This window comes from Acipenser ruthenus, chromosome 7 (assembly GCF_902713425.1).
Source record: "Acipenser ruthenus chromosome 7, fAciRut3.2 maternal haplotype, whole genome shotgun sequence".
Lineage (NCBI taxonomy): Eukaryota > Metazoa > Chordata > Actinopteri > Acipenseriformes > Acipenseridae > Acipenser > Acipenser ruthenus.
The window spans coordinates 36,090,990-36,108,015 of NC_081195.1; the positions used below are offsets into that span (position 1 = coordinate 36,090,990).

At 39.8% G+C, this 17,026-nt stretch overlaps 1 protein-coding gene and 1 long non-coding RNA gene across 4 annotated transcripts in view; both read right to left on the minus strand.

The window, feature by feature from the left end:
• The window catches only part of LOC117415536 (synapsin-3-like), a 203,774-nt gene that overhangs the window by 55,019 nt on the left and 131,729 nt on the right, over positions 1-17,026 (minus strand). The window lies entirely within an intron of this gene.
• Positions 9,684-14,203, minus strand: LOC131737503 (uncharacterized). The gene is made up of 3 exons (XR_009329146.1): positions 13,911-14,203; positions 13,368-13,432; positions 9,684-10,597 (listed from the first exon to the last, which is right to left on the minus strand). It is a non-coding gene; the product is annotated as an uncharacterized LOC131737503 (long non-coding RNA).

The window sequence follows — 17,026 nt, forward strand, 5'->3', positions numbered from 1 at the left end:
TGCCCTATAGCCTGGAGATCGCTGGTTCGAATCCAGGCTATGTCACAGCTGACCGTGACCGAGAGTTCCTAGGGGGCGGCGCACAATTGGCTGAGCGCTGCCCGGGTAGGGAGGACTTAGGTCGGCAGGGGAATCCACGGCTCACCGCGCATCAGCGACCCCTGTGGCCGATAGGGCGCTTGTGGCTCTGCAGCGGAGCCGCCAGATCTGTGTTGTCCTCCGGCACTATAGGTCTGGTGGCATTGCTGTGGATCTGCAGTGCGAAAAATGACGGCTTGGAAGGAGCACGTTTCGGAGGACGCGTGTTCCAGCCTCCGTTTCCTGAGTCGGCGGGGGGCTTGCGAGCGGTGAGCCGGGGATACAGATAATAATTGGGCATGCTAAATTGGGGTGAAAACCAGGGTAAAAATAATTGGCGACGACTAAATTTAAAAAAAAAAAAAAAGAAAAAAAAAAAAGAAAAAAAAAAAAAAAATAGACCATCTCCAATAAGCATTGGGACAAGCTGTTACCAGCAGGAAAGAGACCCAGACAGGAACAAACAAAAAATGGCACAAGGGCCAAAATTCAAACAAAAAGACTAAACACTTGTAGGCTGGGCATTAGCCTTCACTATCAAGTTGCAAAATAATGCACCCGCACCTGGGCTAATCAAGTGATTATGGAGCCGTGGCAGCCTTATTGTGAACCTATCCTGTTTCAAGCTGGTCAAGACTACGAAACTGTGCTTTAGGATAAAATAATACAAAAATACAAACAGATTGTCGGGTGCTTCTCACTGCCAATCTCTAATGTGCTTTTCAATAAAGAAATGCTAATGCAGAGGTTTACAAATATAATTTTGCATTAATCAATTTGTCATTCCCAAGCCACAAGCAGATGGCCGGTCCCTTGTTTGCTGGGAATCAAGCCAGCATCGTTAGCTTGTTTACACCACAACATTTCCTGTGATCGATACCGAACCGGGCACAACGATTCCCAGATGAGCCCGCAAAAATGAAATACATTTACAGATGATTGAAATTGAATAAACCGAGTTAAAAAAAAAAAAAAAGTAAAGCAAAACCAAAATATCTGTTGTATATTGTATTTGGAGTTTTAACCCAGCAGGCTGTGCTGCCATTGTATATCAGAAAACATTGTTTTGTATTACTGACAAAAAAAAAGTCAACTGTGGTACAGCACTGTAAAAGCATAGTGTAGTAAAATATAGTTAAAGCAAGATAACTCATGAGAAGTATGGGGAAAATGGGAAACACAACTAGGGAATGCTTATCGGAATGGCAGAATCATTGGAAGCTGCATCACTGGCAAGTGCCAGTATTGTAACAAGTAGTTCACTATAACCTCCATAACCTCGAATACTTTTGGGGGTGAGTGGTTCCCAAGAGATAGCACAGCCAACCTGAGGTTAAAACTCACACCTAAATGCCTCTTTCATCCTTTGTAATGGACTCATTCAGTCACTTCCACCATCGGTTTGAGAGCAAGTTTTGCCAGCCTGCAATCCCATTTGATTTGGATCTCGATCTGCAGCTGGTGGGAATGAGTCCCATTTCAAGGGAATCCCAGTGACAGCATAAACATAACACTGTGCTTGCTTCTCACCCTGATTCCAAGACTGAAACACAAAGGAAGGCATTCCGCAGGCAAGCTAGATCAACTGATAAGGGTCAAGTTTGGCTCTGAAGTGCATCCAATGTTTACTTTAACAAGAAGACAGCCACCCGCTCACAAAGGAACTGGGCTACTGTACAGGCTGAGAGAATGAACATGTGGAGTAATTAGCCACCTGCAAATTGAATGCTTACCCTTTACCCCTCCAATGGCAACAGAAGTGAAAGAAGTCGAGTGAGCTGTGGACAGATATTGAATCAGTCAGCAGCTGATTAGTTTTCTGTATTCTAGAAACGTGAGCTCTTTGTTCAGGGTTCCACTGCACAGTATAAGAGATGGCTGCAGAGTGACAGCCTGTGAACGGACTCTTCTGATGACTGAACTGAAGGCATCAGTGCTATTATAATGAACTTTTTATTTGCCGTCATGCTGTCGAATGTAAGTCAGTTTTTTTTTTAAATTTAGTTGCCAATTATTTTTTATTATTTTCTCTTAATTTGGAATGGCCAATTATTTTTAGGCTCAGCTCACCGCTACCACCCCCGCGTTGACTCGGGAGCGGCGAAGACGAACACACGCTGTCCACCGAAGCGTGTGCCGTCAGCTGACCGCTTTTTTCACACTGCAGACTCACCATGCAGCCACCCAAGACCTACAGCGTCGGAGGACAACACAGCTCTCAGGCAGCTTACAGGCAGCTTACAGGCAAGCCCGCAGGCGCCCGGCCAGACTACAGGGGTCGCTGGTGCGGGGTGAGCCGAGGACATCCTGGCCGACCTAACCCCCCCCACCGGTCGACGCTCGGCCAATTGTGCACCGCCCCCTCGGAGCTCCTGTTAACCCAAGCCATTACTTTAAGAGCAGTACAGAAACTAAGACCAGAGGACAAAGTTAGAAATTAAGAGGAGACAAAGGAGTATGGAATTGACTACCTAGTCATGTTGCTGAGGCAGAATCACTTGGATCCTTTTAGGGTCTTCTTGTGCGATACCCAAAGTTGAAGCTGATCTGAAGAAGAGTATGAAGACAATATCCCAAAGATTGTGTTCACTGTCATCCAGAAACCAAAAAGTCACGTGATCCCAATGACCCTAATATTGCTCCACAACAATGACAATATCTGTGATACCAGGAGATCTCAAACGAACATATACAGACGTGCTCAAATTTGTTGGTACCCCTCCACAAAAATCGAAGAATGCACAATTTTCTCTGAAATAACTTGACACTGACAAAAGTAATTGGCATCCACCATTGTTTATTCCATATTTAATAGAAACCAGACTTTACTTTTGATTTTTTATTCAACATAATATTGTAAATAAGAAAACAAATGAAAATGGCATGGACAAAAATGATGGGACCCTTAACCTAATATATTGTTGCACAACCTGGGCAGCAGTGTGGAGTAGTGGTTAGGGCTCTGGACTCTTGACCGGAGGGTTGTGGGTTCAATCCCCAGTGGGGGACACTGCTGTTGTACCCTTGAGCAAGGTACTTTACCTAGATTGCTCCAGTAAAAAAAAACAACTGTATAAATGGGTAATTGTATGTAAAAATAATGTGAAATAATGTATAATGTGATATCTGTATAATGTGAAATAATGTATAATGTGATATCTTGTAACAATTGTAAGTCGCCCTGGATAAGGGCGTCTGCTAAGAAATAAATAAATAATAATAATCACTGCAATCAAACGTTTTCTGTAGCTCTCAATGAGACTTCTGCACCTGTTAACAGGTAGTTTGGCCCACTCTTCCTGAGCAAACTGCTCCAGCTGTCTCAGGTTTGATGGGTGCCTTCTCCAGACTGCAAGTTTCAGCTCTTTCCATAGATGTTCGATAGGATTCAGATCAGGACTCATAGAAGGCCACTTCAGAATAGTCGAATGTTTTGTTCTTATCCATTCTTGGGTGCTTTTAACTGTGTGTTTTGGGTCATTAGCCTGTTGGAGGACCCATGACCTGCGACTGAGACAGAGCTTTCTGACACTGGGCAATACGTTTCGCTCCAGAATGCCTTGATAGTCTTGAGATTTCATTGTGCCCTACACAGATTCAAGGCACCCTGTGCCAGGCGCAGCAAAGCAGCCCCAAAACATAACCGAGCCTCCTCCAGTATGGTGTTCTTTTCTTTGAAAGATTCATTTTTTCGTCTGTGAACATAGAGCTGATGTGACTTGCCAAAAAGCTCCAGTTTTGACTCATCTGTCCAAAGGACATTCTCCCAGGATTGTGGCTTGTCAATATGCATTTTAGCAAATTCCAGTCTGGCTTTTTTATGTTTTTCTTTCAAAAGTGGAGTCCTCCTGAGTCTTCTTCCATGGAGCCCACTTTCGCTCAAAAAGCGACGGATGGTGCGATCAGAAACTGATGTACCTTCACCTTGTAGTTCAGCTTGTATCTCTTTGGCAGTTATCCTTGGTTCTTTTACTACCATTCGCACTATCCTTCTGTTCAATCTGGGGTCGATTTTCCTCTTGCGGCCGCGCCCAGGGAGGTTGGCTACAGTTCCATGGACCTTAAACTTCTTAATAATATTTGCAACTGTTGTCACAGGAACATCAAGCTGCTTGGAGATGGTCTTGTAGCCTTTACCTTTACCATGCTTGTCTATTATTTTCTTTCTGATCTCCTCAGACAACTCTCTCCTTTGCTTTCTCTGGTCCATGTTCAGTGTGGTGCACACAATGATACCAAACAGCACAGTGACTACTTTTCTCCATTTAAATAGGCTGAATGACTGATTACAAGATTGGAGACATGTGTGATACTAATTAAAGAAACAAATTAGTTTGAAATATCACTATAATCCAATTATTTATTATCTTTTCTAAGGGGTACCAACAAATGTGTCCAGGCCATTTTAGAATATCTTTGTAGAATCAGCAATAATTCATCTCTTTTCATAGCTTCTTTGCTTTATTCTATGACATACCAAAGGCATGCAAGTATACATGATAAAATAGCTTTTAATTTCATCACTTTTCAGGAGGAATGAAGCATTATTTCAATGAGTTGTAAGGGTACCAACAAATTTGAGCACGTCTGTATAAGCCATCCTCTCAAGAACGCCTAAATATGAGCTTCTGGTTGGTAAGGTATTCAAGGCTGTAGTACAGTTCAGTGCACCAGCTCAGGCTGACCATTCAGCCCTGCAACCCATGTAAGGAAGAACTTGCTGCTCAGCTGCTAATTACCTCTATTTACTCCTTATAATCAGTGTTCTGAGTCACTTGAGTGGAATGTTTCCCTTTCCTTGAACTAGGAAACACCGTACACTGCATGTGTGCTCCACGTCACGTGTGTTTTCAGGCAACTGTATGAAATTCCTTCCTTTTAAGAGCCGAGTAATCCAGCGACTGGAGGGAAACCCAATACTGAACCAAACCTGCGTGAGGAAAGGGCATTACAGGTATGGAAAAGAACAAGACTGCTTTGAGAAGGAAACCGCCACTACACCTTAAAGACTTGGATTCATTGCACGGATGTATTCTTTTATTTTGAGTGTCTTTATACAGGAGATGAGTGCATTGGTAAACAGGACTTGCTGTACAATCGTGCAAAAGAATGTTTCCAAGTGTTCTGCAGTAGGAAAAGCAATCTTCATAAATTCCTCAACTACAACTTGGGACAGATTAGTAGTTAGTAGTGGGTTTTATAAGTTTCTCTGAAATCGTTAACAGCTTGTACTGCTATGCATGGCATGGTCAACCCTACAGAAATCTCAGCACTACCAATATTATCACTGCCCCCCTTTAGAATGAGTACAAACCAGGGCTTTAACTCCACTCTTTCACCACATATTATTATTATTATTATTATTATTATTATTATTATTATTATTATTATTATTATTATTTCTTAGAAGATGTCCTTATCCAGGGCGACTTACGGTTGTTACAAAGTATCACAATACACAATATCACAATACAGATATGAGCAGTTATAAAATACAATAAAATCAGTAGTATGAGCAAATTCAAATGAGAGAAAGAAAAATGCAGTAAATAATTGCATTTGAGAGCGATTACGACTAAGAGCAGTTAAACTTAAAAATATTTGGTTATAAAGAGTGAATTCCATTAATCTACTCTTGATAGTTCATATTGATCTATATCTATGGCCAAACGTTTTGCATCACCCTATAGAATTAATACATTTTGCTTCACAAAGTTGCTGAACAATGTCACGTTATATTGAATTACATACCGCTTTGTAGTTTCCCCCATATACTTCACGACAAAACAGACCCAGGAACTCAGCGAGCTACCGACCTCTGGAAAAACACAGGCCAGGTGTGTGATTTTGAGCTCACTGGGTGTCTGGCCAGCAGGGTTTGCTGTAGCACGAAGAGCTCCAGAGGGAGCACCAGAGCCATTGCGCCACTCCCTTTGGAGTCCCCAGCGAAGACTGGCCTACTTCACACAGCCAGGACGTGAACCCTGCACACAACCCGGCTGCGCTTCTACTAGGTGAGCCACTCGGGGACTCCCCTATAGAAGATCTGTAGCATGTTTATTATACATTTCAGTTGTGTACTCACTGACTAGCGTATAGGGGCTTTCAAAATTGATGATAGACCACAAACACTTCCGTGTTGTATGCTAGCCCACCAATGTAAAATAGGACTTGTTTATAATAAAACAAAACAAACGACACTCCATCTTGTTGTTGTAATTTGCAATGAACTTGCACTTACTTATTAGCACTAGTAACATTATTACTGCCCCCTCCCTTTAAGACAGTGTTAACCAAGGCTTCAAGCCACTCCCCTACCACATTCTACAGTAGTACTGTAACCAAGGCTTCAATTTCTTTACCTCCTATTAGCACTGGCAACATTATCAATGTCTGCTATGCTGCAGTGGTTGGTTTAGACTAGATGGCACGGAGTGTGCAGTTCAAGGTTTTTTGAGGACAGATAGCATTGTCAGTGCAGTACAATGAAAGCTGAAGTGAAAATCCATGAAACCCACACAGCCCACTCTGCACACCAGGCGGTCATACCAGGGGAGTCACGTGGGGAACCCGGTTGCTTTTTAATGAAGAGTCCCGGCCTGCTCAGAAGTCATTAATTATACCTTAAGTGGCAGGAGAAAGACCCCATTGGAACCAAGATGTACCGCTGTGCAGATTTCAGTAGCGACTGAGCTTCTCCGACGCAGACTCTCAAACTGAATCACGATTGTTAATACCATCAAAACCAATGCCGCTTGACAACATAGATGATTAATATCCACACAAAGTGTTATCTCAGGACCTGCCAAACCATCTGGTCTTTATTTGATGTACTTTTCATTTTAAGCAATAAGAACAATAATACTAAAGAGCCAGCTGAGTCTGCAGAAGCCAAGGTGACTGCAACTGGATTGTGGTGGAAAAGGTCCGCTTTCTAATGGGATTCTTTTAATAGACCGTGTGCTGGTAGAGTCTGCAGTGCCAAGCAAACCCACAGGGAGGGGCACGGGTCTGCTGCTCTGTGCTGCCCCCACCTGGCGCTCTCTGGCACCTTCACTGTGTCTCTCAGGGACGCTTTACTCATGGCGTTTGTTATTGCTGACTATTATTTCTATACGACAGCATGATAGCTTTGAATGGCAATGGTGCTGGCAATATCACCAGCAGTGTTACTCAAACTCAATTAGGGAGGCAGTGTGGTCCAGGGCTTGTAACCAGAAGGTCACCGGTTCAAATCCCACACCTGCCTGTGACCCTGAACAAGTTACATAACCTCCTTGTGATCCATCCAGCAGATGAGATGTTAAATCAATATCCTACTGTAAGTGACTCTGCATATAATACACAGTTCACAGCCTGCCTCTGTAAAGCACTTTGTGATGGTGGTCCACTATGAAAGGTGCTATATAAAGATATTATTATTGTTATATGGCACCAAGGTTGTTGCTGCTACTGTGTTGCAGGGATGGAAACACAACTCTCATTGCACAGCAGTTTGATCCATTCCAGGTTTTACCATGAGATTAATAAGACACACCTGAGCTTGTTACCGGTACACTGTAGCTAACAATGCTTGTAGTAAAACCTGGAATGGGTGGAGCTGCTATGCAATAGTAGGCTTATTTCCATCCCTGTGTTGACATTAATGGCACTGAAACAGAAAAGAAAGAAACGAGTACCTGGGGACACAACCAGTTTATGGCAATTTGAAAACCAAAAATATCCTCCCTATTATTTTTAAATATTTTAAATACTATCCGAGGGTGTTTAAAAAGACTGGAATGGAGAATGGATAATGGCCATGCTCACAAAGTCAAAAGCATGCTCTTTAAAAATAAAAATTAAAAAAAAATAAGCTGGTTATTTACATTAAATCATAGTTCTGACGTCAGATCTTACAGCCCTTCAGTACTGGCTTTTAAAGCTGTATTTGTTGAGACTTCAAAACCTTTTCATACCTCTCATTCACTGCTTGAAATTCAGAACAATTCTGTTTTCTATACACTTTCCATTAAGAAAAGAAAAGGCAGGTTAACATGTGTATCCTGAGGATTGTTTAACTGAATGTACAGTACTGCTCCCATACAAACAAAAAGCTAAAAAGAAAAAAAACCCCAAAAAAACCTGAAAACAATTCTCTTTCAGGAGTCCCAGCAAAAACAGACCACACACTGCACTTTCTAAAGTTGCATGACCTGTCAAAATTCAGTGAGGATAAGCAGAAGCATCATTAAGGAAGAAAAACCATTACCCTTATTTTTTTAAAATGTATCCTTTTTCATAGATGTTGTGGTTACACCCAAGATATCTGATCATAGCATGATGTAATGCTTTAATTTGATTTGCCAGACAATGGTCTTCTTGTCGTACTCGCCCCATCGGTTTATGTAAAACAATCAATTGACTTTGGGAAGCTGGTGCAGGAGAAATGTACACATGGTGGGGCATTTCTGTATCAAAAACTGAAATGAAGACGTGTCCGTGGATACCCAGCAGCATGTCTTCTGGGTTTGCAATGCACTCTGGGAGTTGTAGTGTTATCTACTGTACACCGATGACTAAGAAATGGACTGCTTAGAATACAACACCTGAAAGCTATTCACAGCCACACAGAACATGGGTAAAATCAGCACAGTTATGAACACATGGCACTTAAATCTCTAAAACTGAGAAGTAGTGGTACTGTGTACTTGTCAGTTCCGGCCCATTTCAAGCACTGCTGTTATTAGCATAACCAAATGGAATGTTTTTTGATTTTCGTCTTTTCTGTTGTTTCTGCCACAGTATTATATATCACATTATAGGACTGACAGTTGACAATGTGCTCCATGGTATACCCATAATAAGGGAGTCGAGTGGGATGATATTAAATGTAACACACAGGATGTAAAACAAATTTTTGTTTTGGAACTGTTAGGAGTCACAGTGAAAAGACAAAAAACAAAACAGCAAGGCCCTTGAGAGAATGTTGTTCTGCTAATGAGAGGCCTTTTTTCGCCTTGGTTCACCACTTTAAAAGTAGCAAATATGGTATAATGTTGAAGGTAAAAGTATTATTTTTTTTTTACATCTAGATTATGTTTGTTGTTACTTTCAGATTATAATATCTACAGAAAACTCAGCCTGTCGTAAAGTCCCATTAAATTACACAGAGATAAAATAAGTCCAGTAAATCTTATCTAATATGTATTAGTTTGAACTGTACACAGTGTGTGCATTACCGTTTTTCATACTGGAAAATGTGAGGCCTACAAAATGATGACAATACATATCAGGTGAACCTTTACTGGAATTCTTAGGTGAGCAGCATATACTCAAAATACAATACCAGGTCGCTAGGTGAAAATAACCAGAGAGACAAAAAAACAAGCCTCGTCGTCCTTTGCCTCATGTTGATGGAGAATGTCTATCTGTGGCTCGATAAGGATTCCACTCCTGTGGAGTCTCCTAGAGAGATATATTATGAGAATGGTGCCTCAAGGGAGCCTGGCCTACACAGGGCAAATAGTTTGAAGCAGCTTCATCATGAATACTCTCTCTGAGAACTCTCCTCGCTGAGGGAGTGTTTGGAAGGAAAGCCAACACAAACTCAAGAGTTGCGCAAAGGAAAGCAATACTTTATTAGCTACAATAATACATCAGGGAGAAAGATCTGGTATTATTAGCTTGTGGAAAGAAAAAACAGTGAGGAATGGGCTATAAAATCTACACCGACAGTTCAGGAAAAGCGCAAACACAAAGTGTAATTGGAGGCTGTTCAGGGAATGTAAAAAAGGCCATTTGTTTCATTAACTCTGTTCAAAGCAACGTTACGAAGGTCCGCACTCATCAGATAAAAAACTAATTAATTCAAAAAGTAATTTTCATTATTTATCTTCATTTCACAGCTTAATTTTCTGAAGAACAAACAGAATAAAGTTCTAATCCATAAGGAAAGTCACAAACATGTTTCAGCCTTCATCAGTATGTATACACAGCTTCAATCCCTCAATTTAAATAGACTGAGTTTAACAGGTAATTACAGTTAAGTAAAGTGTTAGTTCATGGGCACATAACACAAATTACCAATTGATTTGCCACACCTGGTACATAACGGACATTTGTTCATCAATTTTAGCTTAGATTCCAAAGCTGGGGGGGCTCCCAAGTGGCGCATCCAGTAAAAGCACTCGCTAGAGTGCAGGATGCGCTCTATAGCCTGGACGTCGCAAGTTCGAGTCCAGGCTATTCCACAGCCGACCGTGGACGGGAGCTTCCAGGGGGCGGCGCTCAAGTGGCCGAGCGTCGCCCGGGGGGAGGGAGGGTTAGGTCGGCCAGGGTGTTCTCGGCTCATCGCGCACCAGCGACCCCTGTAGTCTGGCCGGGCGCCTGCGGGCTTGCCTGTAGCTCTGAGGCGGCTGCACGGTGAGTTTGCAGTGTGTAAAGAAGCGGGTGACTGACGGCACATGCTTCGGAGGACAGCGTGTGTTCATCTTCGCCCCTCCCGAGTCAGCGCAGGGGTGGTAGCGGTGAGCTGAGCCTAAAAAATAATTGGACATTTCAAATTGGGGAGAAAATAATAAAAAACTAATTGGCAATGACTAAATTTTAAAAGAAGAAGAAAAAAAAGATTCCAAAGCTGTTATCTCAGTGTAATTTACATACAAAATGAAACATTCCTCAATTGAATTACAGACATCAATTAATTATCCAGCATTGATCCTTCAAATACCCCATAAACCAGTTATATAGACACACTAATAAACACATTTCCTAACCTATTATTTCAATTATTAATCAAGCTTAAATACAAGTCATTATTCTTAAAACAGAAATTAGGTATAGTTCATAAAGAAGGTACCAAGTCTAATTCTTCATTTAATCCATTTGGTACCACAGTATTTAAGTTAAAAATCCAAAACGATTCTCTGTGCAACAATTTATTATTAAGGATTGCCACCCCTCCTATTTTGACTTTCTTTTTCTATTCCAATACACCTTAAAGTATCAGGTGGAGTAGTGGTTAGGGCTCTGGACTCTTGACCGGAAGGTTGTAGGTTCAATCCCAGGTGGGGACACTGCTGCTGTACCCTTGAGCAAGGTACTTTACCTAGATTGCTCCAATAAAAACCCAACTGTATAAAAGAGTAATTGTATGTAAAAATAATGTGATATCTTGTAACAACTGTAAGTCGCCCTGGATAAGGGCGTTGGCTAAGAAATAAATAATAATAATGTCATGGTTTTCTTCCAAGAAATGTTTCGCAGCTGGTGAAGTTATATCGTGTCTCCGAATGGAGCTTCTATGTTCACTAAGTCTAGTTTTTAATTGACAAGTGGTTTTACCCACATACCCCTTTCCACATGGACAAGTCAGTAGATACACTACAAGTGTGGTATTACATGTTATACAAGATTTAAGCTTTCGTTTTTTAACAATTGTAGGACAATTAAAAAAACTAGACTTTATAAGATTCTTACAAGAGACACAGTTGCGACATGGAAAGCACCCCATTATAAATGCTCTTTCACTCTTCGATTTTTGTACGTCTGCTTTCACCAACATAGTTTTAAGATTAGGTGCTCTTCTGTAAGCAAAAAGAGGGGGAGTCTGAAAACCAGAAAGACGTGTCAGAAGACAAAATACGCCAATGTTTAGTCACTATTGATTTGATCTTATGGTAATGCGTAATTAACTGAAAATTGTTTTTGTTGTTTTGATTTTCTAATAAATAAACTGTCACGCTTGGCACTTTTGACTTTATAAAATGCATCCTTAAGCCATTTTTCTATACATCCCCATGATCGAAAATGGTCCAACAGGTGTTTAGCCTGTCTCTCAAACTCCTCTATATCACAAATCCTGTGCAATCTATATAACTGGCTGATTGGAAGTCCTCTCTTTAAGGAGATAGGAGGATAACTGTCAGCTGATAATAAAGTATTTTTATCTGTTGGTTTTCTATACACAGCGGTACTCCAACGATTTACATTCTTATATAAATAAACATCCAAAAAATGTATCTGATTTAAACTTTTTTCTACAGTGAAAGTGATTGACTCGACTCTTGTATTGATGTAGTTAACAAAATCATTTAAATTAACTTCAGTATCGGAACAAATCATAATGCTATAATCAATGTACCGAGCCCAATATTTTACACAACCTTTATAGGGATTGTTGTTATAAATATAATCATCCTCAAATTTGCCCATAAATACATTTGCATAATTTGGTGCTTATGGAGTCCCCATTGCTGTTCCATGTATCTGTAAATAATAATTTTTATCAAAAAGGAAATAATATTTTTCTAATACCAATTTAGTCAGCTATAAAATGTATTCAGTGGGGGCGTTGACATACCTGTCGTTTAACTAAACAGGAAGACAAAGCTTCCATTCCCTCAAAATTGGGAATATTAGTGTATAGAGATGAAACATCCAAGGTCACAAGCCAATCATTTTCACATACATTCTGAATACCTTGTAACTTTCTAAAAAAATCGGAAGTATCTTTTAAAAATGAAGGTAAACATTGAACTTAGGGAAAAATATGATGATCCACATTGCTAGAGATTTTCTCAGTCAATTAACCTATCCCAGCTACAATTGGTCATCCCGAGAGATTAACGATTTGGGAATATAAAGTATTAAAAACAGGTCTTATAGGATTTTCTGTAATTAAGAATTTGAATTCTTGTTCCAAAAGCCAAGAACTATCCAATCCCATTTGTAACATTTTATCAATTTCTTTTTTGAAAACCAATGTTGGACCATATGTTAGATGTTTATAAAATGTATCATCCAATAACATCGCCTTTATTTTGTTAACATAAGTAATTGTATCCTGAATAACTATAGACCCACCCTTATCAGCTGGGTTTATAATAATTTCTTTATCAGTCATTAACTCATGAAGTGCCATTCTTTCATTATTTGCCATTCAAATTGTTAATTTTATAGGTATGTGAATCATCATTACTTTGATTTGTCAATTCCTCATCAATATCACCCTCCACCAATCTACAGAAAGTATTAACAGAAGCATTGGTCACAAATGGCATAAATGTACTCTTAGGTTTAAAATGGGTATAGTTTGTTGGTTCTTTAAGCATTGTCTTAGATAAAAAAAAACTTTTCAACTTAATATTCCTAAAGAACTTAAATAGCTCTATTTTAACTAGACAAGAATCTGTAACAGTAGTTGGTACAAAAGAAAGACCTTTCGTTAGTACAGTCACTTGATCTCTAGAAAGTTCTTTGCTGGACAAATTAAAAACTACATCTTCATTGAGGAAGTTTCTTTTTACCTTTGTGTTCTTTTTCCCCCTCTCTTGGTGCTGAATTTTTTCGTTGAGAAATCTTCGTATCGGAGCTAAAAAAATGAGGGGGTTAAGGAGGCCATTTTTCCAGAGGACTCCAGTGAAGTGGAAGACTCCCAATGTATTTACGATTTTAACCTTAGGCCGTCCACTCCCATAGTTCTGTCTCTAATCCACTTGACAGCCAGACATAGATTTTATTCTTTTTAATACAGTGTATCACTTTGAAATTTCTTAATCTTGAACTTTTACAACTTAGACTTTCCAACTGTTTTTCTGTTTTTTCTTGTACAGAAATCATTGCACTGTGGTCGAATTTCTGTTCCACCTCCATTTGGCAGGCGGCAATGGATTATTTTGTTATAACCATTTCTTTAGTTGTAAAATCCACAATTAATAACATCAAGTCCATAGAACACTGGTTTAAAATTTGACACCATGTCTGGCAAAATTCAGCATTTTCTTTGCCGATGGTAGGTTCCTTTTGGAGGTGTAAGCCCCTTGGTATTCTATTGCTCCTGTAATACTCACTCAGTGTTACAGCATGTGAGTCCAAATGAATTTCCTTCTTCTGTAAATGTAACCATTTTTCTGTAAATTTATCAATTTTTTCAATTTCTGATGTAATTCTGTTTGTACAAAGATATTCATATGCATAATTTTGTTGCATCAGTAACTATATAAATAAAGATGTTTTAATACATAACCAATTAAAATAATATGAATTGCTTTAATAAATAAGAAGAATTGCTTTAATAAAGTTTCAATTGCCCTTTTTATTTCACAGCTATCATACTGTCACAATCTGCTCTCCCTACACAGCACATGACTTCTCATAATAGAACAAATATGAAGTGTCAGTGAAACGAAACTATTGCACTATACCACTAGTGCACTTCAGAGCCATACCAAGGACATGTTGATCAGATTCCCAGATAACTGTGCAAACCAACTGCAGTAAACTGAATAGCAATGTAGGTAATTACTCGGAGTATCAGCACCCCTATTAAGCACAGAGCTGTACAAAATTGAAAACAGAACAAGAGAGCTCACATGTGCAATATACTCCAGTTACAACCAATTATAGAAAAGCACATTAAAAAAAAAGTATGCTTTCAATTTAGGCTTTAAACAATCCAGTGTTTCAACCTGCCTGATGTGAACCGGAATAGAATTCCACAAATAAGGCATGGAGAGTGGCATGGAAGAGTGGCTTGTACAATTAACCCTCAAGATCCTCGTCATTGCAAGGCTACCCTTGGTGGTGAACTCGTGAGAGTACTGTCTCTTGGGCAGGCTTGGAATGATGAGAAGAGGCACAGCTGTCTTATGTTTTCCAAATGTCCACCGACAGGTTGTATTTTGAATTGATGTTTTGCACCTTCTCTATTCCTTTTGTAATTTTAATGTTGAAAAATTAGCATTTGGGAACTTACAATACGACGCTTGGCAACTTTATTTCAATGTTATTTATTTATTGACGGTATATATTGCTCAGACTGCAACCATTTGAAGAACACAATGAAAATTACACCAGCCACAATGTAATATCATTGACATACAGGGACACAAACAATAGTTCATGTAGGTTGTTTATCTAGTTTGAAGGAATTCTTTGGAAGGGGGAAAGTTATTGAATTAATATTAGTCAAAGCGCTGCTTCCAAGGCCTCTACTGATTCTTGGCTTACATTGAAGCAATAGAAATTCAATTATCTCAATTGGTAGCCATGGAAACCAGTACCTCTTGATACAGGCCCAGAGGCTGAACAGGGGATGCTGTACAGACTCTGCTCTGAAACACAGACATGCTAAAGGTGTTTTTTCATAAACAAGCTTAACATCTTCAGAAAAACTAAAACGCTTTAATTGAATGCAATGGAGGCCAACAGCCTTGCTTGCTACCCTACCTCACTTTCTAGTATCTTTCTAGTTCCTTTTCGGAACACATTGGCTGGATCTATACTGTAAGTTACTCCAGTGGGGGGCCAGTACAGGGGGGTTAGGTGATTCAATAGCCTATGATGCCCTTCATCTCAGGAGACTTGGATTTGAATCTGGCCACAGTTTGGTGATTCGCCAATACAGATATTTTTTTGACCTCATTTTATCCTGGATGCCCTGAAAGTGAAGTTAGTAGTACAACTAATCAATTTTATTAGGACAAATACATCAATGTGCTTCATTTTTCCTATGTTACATACTGTATATGCATGATTTCTGATTTTAAGGTTTAAAACGATAAAACACAGATAAATAAGATACCAAAGACCACAACTTTTTTGTGTTCACATACCCCGTGCAGCTGTATTTTGTCAGCACAGAGGTACAGCCCACACTGAGATTCCCATCTGGGCTGTTATTTGATTGAGCACTTCCCAGAATCCCTCAACCCCAGATAAACTCAAGATGATTGTCCATCTGCAAAAAAAGTATGTACAAAATACATACACATGTACAAACAGAAGACCTTTGCATCTGATACAACTGAGCCAAAAAAAAAAAGATACCAATATGATTCATACAAATGTGTTCCACATGGGAGGCTAACCCTTGACATGAGTTGAGACATGACTTTCTGAATATGGAGGACACAGTAATGCTTTCACTTGACTGAATGAGTTCATTTCACAGCCTTGTGCAAAGTGAATCACAGCCTGTATGTCTCCCTTCGACGCTCCCCTATAGCTTTTATCAATATTCCCCAGACAGCTCCTCCGCCCTCCTGTACACAGAGATCACTCAGGGGACAGTCTGCCACCCACTCACAGAGGAATTCCTCTCCCCTATGACCTCACAGCATTCTACTGTCCCCTTTAAACACAGACCACTGCCGCCATACCAGGAAACTGTGTCGGAATTATCTGCACCCCAGAAGTGTCAGCCTACAGCCAGTCTTCACGGGTCTGTGCACTTTAAACTGGGCAGGTGTCAATTCCCAATGTGGGTATGATGAGGGATAAGAACCAGAGAAGGTAAATACAACTGAGAGCACCTTGGTATGAGTAGACAAATCTCAGAATATCTCGACTAACGTAGTCTTATTGTGGTTTAGATTCACTTTGGTTCATCACATCCTGGGGGTTGTTTAACCCTGTAATGCCCATTTCTGTGTTGCATCTAATCCAATGCTTAGCCACCCCTCTATATTACTATTTTTTTAAATACAGCCTCACAAGACAGACTGTTTCATATGCAGCACATAATGTGTTGCAGGACAGGGGGAAACAAATATAGTAAAAGCATAGCAAAATGGAATAAAACATAGTGAAAGCATGATGCATCTTAGGGAAGCACTGTATAGTATGGTAAAGAATATTAAAAAAAAACATGGCAAACCATGGTGGATAATGCGTAGTATAACCATGGGAAAAGCATGGGAAAACTGCAAAATTGCTGTGTGGTAAACATTTATAAAGGACGCACTCCTAAGATGCAGAAGTGGCTAGTACTGATGTCATCTTTTGCCAAACCTCTACTAGCACTAACTTCTTTTCACTGGATTTTAATTGTACAGCTATAGCCAAATGTTTTGCACCATCTAGAATTTAGGATTGAGACATAATTACAAAATGATATGAACAGAATTGAGATCTTTTATTTAACATCATGTAATCAAAGAAACTACAAACCAATATCGTTAAAGTC